Here is an 11,038-nt window from a genome sequence, read left to right as displayed (position 1 = left end):
TTGCTATCAGTTGTGACTATAGTTGTGCACTAGATCTTGCACAATCAAGGGATTGAGTATGCCAATGAGTTTGCTCACGTATTTTCCCAGTATTGTAGCCTTTTCTCACGTCCAACAAAGTGTGAGTGATTATTTTGAGGTGAAATACGAGTTTGGGAAGCCATTCTCATCAGTTCTTGAGCAGGTATTGAGCAGTGGAGGCAGGCAAGCAGTGGAATAGATTTGGAGATCAGATCTGAGCTGTATTGTGTGTAACAGGTGGAGCTGGTAATGGATTGCTTGTGATAAGCATTGTACTTTGTAATGTTACATGATTCAATCAATATAATATACAGATAGTGTGGGGTTTTTAGCGAGATGCTTTCCCCGGGATACATACTGTGTTTATGAGTTTGATTGATGCTTCTATGTGTGCCAGTGAATGTTTCTGCTTCTGTAAATTGATGATCAACGTAGAGGAGATTATGTATTATACATGTTCCGCTTATAATTGTATGATCAGGATAATCTCTGTGAATATGTGTTAAATTATTCAAAATTTCTACAGATGGTGTGCTTCTTTCAGTACTTGTAAGTTTGTTATGTGTATCATTTTCCCTCTCTCATCTTCTGCAATTGAACAAATGAAGTGTTAAGGTAGAATCCATAAATTTGCTATGCTCTGCCTTTAAATTTGTTTAATTTTCCATGTTTTCTTCAGTTTAAGGAGAACCCTTGCGCTTGCTTGCTCTCCTTAGCTCCTCACCTGTCTGATCTATTCACCTCATCACTTTAAAAGCATCAAAACAATTGCCTACCTTGCTCCAATCAGACCTCTGCAGAAACTGTGTCTCATCCCCGCACCCAAAATTGCTTTTCCCTTTGATTCAACAAAAATCCCAAAAAATCACCTTTAAACCTCTGCACTTAATATCTAGCCTAAGATCAGTATTCCTTATTGGTAATCTTAGCCCCTTTGAAAACCTTTTGCCGAGATAGACCCAGAGAGAGCCCTCTCCTGTCCTCGTAGGGCTAGCTACGAGGCTGAGCGTGGTATGATGTTGCCTTGAGTTTTGCCTTCCTCAGCCTGAGGCAGATTTGAGCGCTAACAGGCGGAGATGGGGGTGAAGATAGTGAAACTCGTGGTGATGTAGGTGGATTTGGTATGCACGGAATTCGCTGCCTTATCAGACTGATCGCACTTCTTGGTGAAACTTCCGCGAGCTCTTCGTCGCTTTCTCATCGAGGCGAAATCAAGGGGCTAATTTCTATCTCTACGCTACCTTCATTTCTATAGATCCTCCCACTTTGCGTAGCCCCAAACATCAATTTATTCGCATAACTCACTTTTCACACAGTAGCATTTTAATCAAAATTTTCAAAGATTTAATGTACTTACCTCGCAGTCCTTTGAGGAAGCATCGTTCTGCCTCGCTGTAGCTGACTGACATGTCTACCGCAAATTCGGTGATAAACCATCCTATAATTTGATCGAGCCAATGGTCCACAATTTGTGCGATCTTATCTTCTGATGCTTCTAGTCTGCGCACCAATTCTGGAGTCCACACAATCGGTTTGTCGAGCCTACACCTTCCCTGTCTGTCTACTAGCTTTGCGATCGACTCATACAACTCAGAGGGGAAGGATGCAAAGAAAATTTCTTGGATTTCCATATATAAGTAGCGCTCTAGCCATTGTTCCTTCGATACTCACAAATTCCTATTTTCCTGCATTGCGAACTTGTGAAGTTTTTTGTCCAACCACCCTTCAATTTATTTCTTTGTTGGATTCCAATGACACGACATTAGAAATCCCTTATGCATATCCTGGTCTCAACAAAGGAACCATTTGTTGGCTTGTTGGGGCCTAACCCAGGTTCAGAGGTGATTTAGCAAAACAAATCCTAGTACTACTGGCCCTTCCAACAACAGTTTGCGGAGCGCAGATTGAGGTATCACCTGAGGTAGTATGGGAGAGTGCTAGAACCAGGTTTCCGCACCTTGGAGATGTTTGATGGTTTCAAGTGGTTCGTGGTTCAGCCCTACATGCACGTCTCTACGCGCACTTACCCGTACCTCACAGCCTGTGATGCGGCCTTCGCGCAGCCCTACTCGAGGGCGGAACATTGTTATTACCCAAGTCCTTACTACTATTCCCCCATTAGTTGATGAACTTAGCTTATTTGCACGTGTAAAGTATACTTAGAAATATAAATCATTCATACAAGTGCACACAGTAAATAAATAGTATATTTGCAATTGATATCCAACATGTAATAACTCAAGAATAGATACACAAAATTTGGATAAAACTTCTCTTTATTATTCTCTTCTTCGGTTACAGACTTGACTCCGTGTTGCGCATTCAGCTGCAGGGGTCTGCACACTCAGTTGCGGACAACTAGGCCTCTGCACACTCAGCTGTAGAGTCTTCTCCTACCCTACAACCCAAGATACACTTAGACACTTTCTTTGTGCTTCTACTTCCTTATCTCCTACTTCGCTTTCCTTCCTTTAACTATCTTTTACACTTAGAGCCTCACTCTATTTATACAATCCCATGGTCCGCGGACCATGGGTAGGCCGACATTACATCCAAAACTAGGGCGAACAACCCTATGACTCTAACATACTTTCGTGCCTGCAATTCGCGGGGCTTTACAACATCATTCGGTCAAAACATGGTTTTTAAGCCCCAAAACATACCACGGGGGGATTCCATGCCCAATAGTTGGCTATGGAATCAAAGAAATCTGAGTAGAGGAGGCCAAAGGGAGGTCATTTCATTAGTATGAGGCCATTCCAACTCATAAACATCATGTCTCCATCATTTTTCAAGAAGTCATTCCAAGGGACAAATCATTTGCCACAGATAAGACCAGTTTTTCTTCAAAGTATGTTTCCAACCAAACATAGATTAATTTTACAAAAATGAGAGATGTTTTTGTCAATAATAGACCAAGGATGAAAAAAATCCTTCATGTTAGGAGATATTTTTCGGCGAAAATCACAAGGAATGAAAAAAATCCTTCATTTTTGACACAGGTGTTATGGTTTTGGAGAAATGTCAAAAATACAGTTTCTACAAGAATGTTGTTGCACTTCTGGAGTGACCTTGGGCAAATCAATGTTTCTCCTTTCTAGAGTGTCCAAATGAATTACTTGATGAGTCAACTGATAACTGTACAGAAATATATTTCCAATGAGCTATCATGAACTCAATTTGGAGTTGAGGAAGACCTCCAAAAGTTTCCTGCAATATCACACTTCTTTTTTGCACCCTCATTCTGCACTTTTTGACCAATCTTGGGAGAATTGATTTTTGAGGGGCTATAATTGATTATTTTCAGTTTTTGATAGGTCCATTGTGTAGCCAAGAGAGATATATTTCCAAATATCTATCATGGGTGCAATTTGGACTTCACGAAGGCACTCAAAATCCAATTTGAAGTCGGCACGACACACTTCCTTCTGGCGCTACACACTTGCCCATAAATCAGCTGCATGGTCAAACGCGTAGCGCCTAGGTTTTCTGGGACACTTTTTGGAGGAATGGAAGCCACCAATGGATTCATAAGGACCAAGACATCTAGGAAAACCATGTTTCCAGCCCTGGAATGCAAATCTGGCAGGTGAAAAAGGAAAAAAAACTACCAAAAAATCATGTTTTTGCCTCATTTTTGGACAAGGCGCTGCGTGTTTGACTAGTCTTGGGAGAATGGAGTTTTTGGGGTCAAATCAAGCCCATTTTGAAAACCAAAGGTAGTTTTGGAAACTAGACAGGATAAACTTTGCAATGAGCTACACTAGCGCTGTGTTTGACAGTTGGCCTAGTTTTTCACTGTTCTTCTCCAAATTTGATTTTTGCCTACGGGAAATCAATATTTTACTGATGTAATTGATATGATTGATGTAATTAACATGTTTTTACTGTTACCTAGGGTAATTACATTAGGTAAATGGCTTCATGATATGTAATGAATTAGTTCACTTAAGTTAGGGATGAGTCATTTTGACCACCCTACATTCTTGCTATCAGTTTAGTTTTTGTTGTAACTTCTCCTCCTCTCATGGATTCGACCCCTGAGGCTAGGATGAGTTGGTTTGAGGCCTATATCATGTATTTTCTCAGTCATGCTATAGGTTGGACTCTATTGGATGTTGTATTAGTGTTTCAGACTTTGGCATGAAATATATTGGATGAGTTGCAACTATTTTGGTGGGATTCTTGTCGCATGGTATTTTGATATTGTTGGACACCTAATCCTCAATGGGTTAGTGTGGAAGCCGAATGGACAAAAGGAGTCCAAGAGACCTTGGGATGTGAAACCCAACGGTCAAACAATGTACTATAAATGTATATCATTTGTCAATAAAAATTTTACTTGCATGTTTCATCTTTCATTTTTTCTCTTGCTGCCCATGTGTGTTTAACATGGTATCAGAGCAAGCGTATTCCTGCCCTGCATAATTAATTTGAGCCATTTGTTTTATGGCCTTTCTGTGTAGTTTATTTCTGCCATGAAATTCATGAATATTTTCTCATGAATATTTCTTCAGATCAATTTTAGCTGCAACCTGATTATACTGCTGCTGGTGTCTGCTCTCCATATAGAAGCGCCTCCATACCCCTGACAATGCCTGCACTGCTCCTCCATATAATTAGCTGCTACAATGCATGTGCTCTGTCCTGAGTTAACCTGCCTCTATCAGCGCTACACATCTGTCCATATCTTTTTAACGCTATCCCATAACATTTGAATGTGTTTCCATTTGAACGCTGTCCATATCATATTAACGTTGCGTTGGTATCATTATTGAATGGTTGTTGAATATTAATGTTGTGCGTTGAACTGGCCTAACATGCTGATAATCGAATGCTGGTACGAGCGCTGTTTGAACGCTGCTGTATATTAAATCATAGCACTGTCTTTTCCTATTTTAGCACTGAGGCTGACACGCCACCATTGATGAAGGTCCAGCTCCTGGTATGCGTATGGTTCGAAGTTGAATGGTATGCGCATGGTTTTTGAATATTAATGATGTTGAATGAATGCGTTATGTTAGAAGTTGAATGCGGTTTTGAATCATTTGAACGCTGTTGAATGAATCTGCTGTGCCACGCAGAGATACCTGTATTGTTGTAACGTTTGAATGGTATATGTGTTAAAACGACTTTGGTATAACGCTGTGGCTTGAACGTTGAATGGTACAACGTTGTGGCTGAATCATTTGAACATTGTTTTAACGTTGTATATATTGAATGGAGTCCAGTGGTATAAATCGTTTGGCTTATTGAACGTTGAATGGTATACACCGTAAGTGTGCAAGAGTTCAGCTTATTAACGTTGTTTGGTCCAACGTATATATGGTATTAAACTGCCGTGTTGTCGTTTGACACAACGTTTGAGTGGGAATATTGAATGCATTTTGATATGCGCTGTCTAATGAGCTTTGGTATACAACGCTTGCATATGCATTGAATTAACATGGTATAGACAGAAGTATGTGCACATTATATCCCCACCGTGGAGACTTTTCTGAAAAGGTTCAACATAATCTTGACATGTGATACAGGTATGGGCCTCTTTGGATTTCCACAACTCTTGTATTTGCGGTAACGACACTGGGAAATTATGCTTCCTATTTTTCTTCCATAAAGAGTGAAGATAAAATTGACTGGCATTATGACATTAATTATATGAGCTGGGCTGCGTGCTTGATTTATGGATACATCTGTTTGGTACCCCTCAGATTTTATTTCCTCCTCCGTTACTTGGGCATATCAACACCCTTGGTGCAGCAGTGGTGTCTTTATGGATATTCTCTGTTTATCTTCATTCCAGCTTCGATTCTGTTAATCTTCCCAACTGAGTTTTTAAGATGGACTGTTATTGCTCTTGTTGGCTTAGCGGCAGCAAGCTTTGTAGCACTGAATATGTGATCTTGCATGAGTGGAAGTGACAAATGGATTACAGCATGCATAAGTGCATTTTTAATGCAAATATTCTTGGCCTTTGTAATTAAGTTGTGTTTCTTTGTATGAATGGGAAGGGCGCACTTATATATTTGATATTGGTTCATTTAAAATAATGTTAAAATTAAATGATGGGGCATTGTCTCATTAACTTCTGAGTATATGAAATCAGATACTGAAACCCATATATAAATGATTGTGGAAATGATTCAAGAAGAATATTTTGGGCTTAAAACTAGAATTAAAAGGGCTATTGTATTGAGGTTTGGTTGAGACAAAACTTTGTGCAATTTAATGTGAAATGGAAACCATATAGATAATGGCCCAGAGTGAGTGAAATGCCAAGCTTTTGATTGAATCCAGCATATGTGAATGTAATTGTGGTAATGAATCTGAATTATGAGAGCATTCGAAGTTGATGGGATTGATAGTTAAAATATGAATGAGGATGAAGGAAACTTCACATACAGTGATTGATTTTTATTGAGTTTTCATGAACCATGAAATATGTGAACAGGTGTTTGATAAGCTTCCGCATGCAAATGATAAAATGTAAATTTGCCAGGAATTGAAAGGTAAGCTTCCACATATTAATTGAGATTGCCAGTGGTAGAAATTTGCCAGACATTGAGATATTGATTGAGCATAGGCCGAGATGAATGTTCATATGCATGTGCTACTATGAAACCCTTGAAATTTCAATGTTGACTTAGTTTATATATCTGCATTGTTCCAAATAAGATTATGAGATTATGTACAATTCTTTCTCTGGGAATCTGTAATCCCACAATTGTAGTTGTTCCACATGTTATCATGAATGGTTACAATCGCTATTGAACTTGACTATTCTTTTCCACTGGCCGAGAAAGTGAAGGATTATTTGAAGGATTCAAGCAAGTTTGCATTTGCTAATGCCCCAGTGTGGCTTTGTATTTAAAATTCATTATAGTGCATTAATTCCTTGCTTCAACTGCTGCATAAAGAGTTTGGTGGGCTGATTGTAATCTTTTATGGAGAAAAGTTTTGTCGGTTGTTTTGTCAGAACATAATGCTGGTCATGAGTAAACTCTTATTTTCATGTAATGGATTGTAATCAGTGCTTATTGGTTGAACTCTAATCATTTGTTGCACATGTATAAAGGATATTGCTATGTACTGTGAGTAGGTATTACTTTTCTGCGCTGAGTAGTAGTTGTAAGGTGTAAATCTGACATTGAAGAAAAAAAAATGGCTAGAATCAGTGAAGTATTAGAGTTCCTCAAAACTCTAATGTCGTCTACTATTCATGATACATTAAAATTCAGCAAAGTTTCTCTCACAGATATTCATGTCTGTCTACAAAATGCACAGAAAAAGATTGTTTTTTTTGCAGCTTGAATCACAGCTACAACAAGAAGAGCTACATCAAAATAGATATCATTCTGAACCTGTTTTTGTTTAGAACATTCAGACAACCACCCATCAGCAGCAAGTCAATAATGTTACAGTTCATTCAAATAAAGCAGCAGTTGTAAATGCAGATGCAAAAACTCAGTCTGCACTTCCCAAGCCCATCATCAGACCTTGGGAACAGCTTGTCCACAACAAGCACAAAACTAGTCTTGGATATGACAAGGACTTGTCCTTTCATATTCCAGACTATTCCAAGCCCGTTCAGTTTTAGAGTGCTGCATTTATTCATGACAGTTCACCTAATCCTCATGACAGTTCACCTCCAGTTGTTCCAGATTCTACCCCTCTTCCACAACAACAACAACAACAACAACAACAACAACAACAACAACAACAACAAAAAATAGATCATGAAATGCCAACACTGTGACCGAGTTGGCCATATGAAAGATCACTGTTTTGATCTTCATCCACTGTCATAAAACTAGCCATTCTTCACACAGATGCTTCAAAAACAAACGTCCTGCAAGAACAAACATTCATCTTCGATGGATCGCTTCTTGGCAATGGGCATCAACAGCCAAGAAGATATTCCAAACACATGTCAGAACTTGTTCCAGAGTATTGAACAATCTTGCAGTTGAGTTTTCTCCATCATCTCACCTTGTATCTGACAGGGGGGGAAATGATGGTCATCTACAAGCTTCAAAGTCACATCAAGCGAGCCTGAGCCACAACCTGCCACACCGGTTTCAGAGTTGTAGCCAGAGACAAAGATGCCCCTGAACATGCCTTGAGTTGGCAATCTGGGACACTTCTTCTAGCAGAAGACTTCAGCGTCTTTCCAGTTTTGGAAGAATTCCAGGAACAAAATTGAGGACACTTCCTCTAGCAGAAGACTCCAGCTTCTTGCCAATTTTGGAAGAGTTCCAGGAATTGCATTAAGCATTCCAGAGTTGTTGGTTATCCTTAAACCATCACAGGTTGAGACTTCCCTTTTCAGGTTGAAGTTCTCCCTTTTATGCGAGGTGAGACCTCCATTTCATGGTTGAAGGTTTCCCTGTTCAAAACAATAGGACCACTTCCTCTAGCAGAAGACTTCAGCTTCTTGCCAGTTTTGGAAGAGTTCCGGGAACTACACTAAGCGTTCCAATGTTGGTGGTCATCCTTAAATCACCGCCCTTTATACCAACATTTCAGAGAGCACATTCAGCCTTGTGCTGCCATGCATTTTTGCACATTTTGTATTACAGCTCTCTTCTTGGACTCATACATAACCCTTCAGATTAAGGGGGGGAATGTTGGACACCTAATCATCAATGGGTTAGTGTGGAAGCCGAATGGACAAAAGGAGTCCAAGAGACCTTGGGATGTGAAACCCAACGGTCAAACAATGTACTATAAATGTATATCATTTGTCAATAAAAATTGTACTTGCATGTTTCATCTTTCATTTTTTCTCTTGCTGCCCATGTGTGTTTAACAGATATTGTTTCCTATTCACTTACATATGTATGAATGTTTTGTACCTTTCATGATCCATTTCACTTTAAATATGTTTGATTTCAAGGTGTGATAAACATAATTCATCTTCTATGCTCTGTTTTGGGAAAATCATCATGAATTGTTTCATTTCTTCAATTTAAAAAGAATTCATGGTTTTCATGCTCTTTTTAGCACCTCACCAGTCTAAACCATTTCATCACTATACTACAAAGCGTTAAAGTAACTTGCCTACCTTGCTCCATCAGATGTCTGCAATTCTGATTCTCTCATGCCTTGACCTAGTTCACTCTCTTACCTAATTCACTCATCCAGTGACTACCCCAATCAAATCAAATCAACACCCTAAGCTACTATATCTAGCATAAAACCCTAATCCATATAACCCTCTTTCCTGTGAACCTTTGGAGAGAGCCTTCTCTAGCTTGGTAGGGATAGCTACCAAGTCAAAAGATTGGTCTGTGGTTACCTCAGGTGGACTCTTCCTCAGCCTTGGAGATCTAGAGGAGTGATAACATAAACCATCACTTTGGATTGTTGGCTATCCTACTTTCCATCTCGTGATGTCCTTATGCTCGTGTGTTCTCTTTCAAGCTGTGTGCTATCACAGGTTTCTAAGGGGCGCACTCACTTCCCCTTCTGTGTGTTAGAGCCTTTCATGCACCTACCTTGACTTGTTGCAAGGTCACACCCTTGCTACCAACAAGGACATCTTACTTACTTTTGCACGCAACCGCAGTAAAGGTGATACTGTACTGCCCACTGCTGGGACTCCTACTCCAAATGGTCTGAGGTCTAGTTGGCACTTATTACCGGGGAGATCCCTTGACATGTTGGTGGGTCCAGCAATGTCAACAACACCTTAGTTCATTTATTTATTAGAGATAGCTCAATGATAGTTGGGTTGATTTTTCTTAGTGTGTGGAGTGAGTGTGAGCTTGGAGAATATTATGCAAGTTGTGTATTGCAGATTTTCTGAAGCAGTTTGAAGTTGTAGCAGCAGACAACTGAAGTATGTTTGCCATCATATTTGTGCAGTGTGTGAGAAGATGAAGTGTCGATTGGAGTAGTGTTTTGATGAGATTGTATTGCAGTTTGTAGTGTATTTTGGGTTTGAAGATTTTTTTTTTTTAGCTTTGATGATACGTTGTTGCAGTGCTCATGTTGAGCAATTCTCAGTTCTAGTGTGAAACATTTTGAAACGAGAACCACATAGAGGAGAGGAATTGGCGGACTCTGGAAAAATCAATATAAGTGAGCAGATTTTATCATTCCAATGGTGGTTGGATAGTTCAACAGAAAATGGGTGAGGCTCGTTGATCATGGTGGCTTCCAATAGATCGGGGTCTGTAGAGTCGATTGATAGTTCTGGACTAACTGAGCAGGGATCATTGATTGTAGTGGCCTTCAGTGGATGGTAGTCCATATATCTGCATGAGAAACAATCTCCATTTGAGAGTAGCCATATTTGTACCTCTACGTAAAGAATTGTTTAACATAATATAATTTGAGCAACGCATCAGTAGCAGGTGGTTTTTTACCTTGGAGAGGTTTTCCACTAGACATAATTGTGTCCATGTGTTGATTGATTTTCATGCTTTCATGTTTATTTTTGATGATTTGATCTATGGTTGTATGTTTTAGTTTATGGATGGTTAAAGATTAATTAATTGGAGAAAAAGTTTACAAGTTCCATCACTACTGATTCAACCCCCCCCATCTCAGTAGTGATCTAGTTTCCAAGAACTGGTATTAGAGCGGGGCTCTCAGTTGCAACTTGATCACTGGAGAGTGGATCTTGGAGATTTTGACAAAAATTTGCATTTTTTTTCTTTTCAAAATGAGTTCTTTAAGGAAATCAATTCTTACTACTGCAAATTTTAAGGTATTACAAGAAAATGTGAAAAATAAATTATTGCTTTGTGGCTCTAACATTTGGATATTGGTTTGTGAAGGACATGATGGAGATTTTCTTGCATCTAAAGTACGGAAGAAAAATTCTCAAGCAAGGAGAATTATTTTCGAAAATCTCCATAATGCAGATTTAGAGAAAATTGGAGATTTAAAATCTACAAAGGAAATTTGGGATAGATTGCATATGCTATATGGAGCCAACAACAGTAACAATGATGAGAGATTGAGAAAAGCAGGAAAAATAAGAAAGAAGCTCCACTTGAACCAACTGTGA

The sequence above is a fragment of the Pinus tabuliformis genome, chromosome 8 (assembly GCF_031772625.1).
Source record: "Pinus tabuliformis cultivar Carrire ecotype Pingquan chromosome 8, CPIR1, whole genome shotgun sequence".
In the NCBI taxonomy this organism is placed as follows: Eukaryota; Viridiplantae; Streptophyta; class Pinopsida; order Pinales; family Pinaceae; genus Pinus; species Pinus tabuliformis.
Note: the sequence above shows the minus strand (reverse complement) of the source record.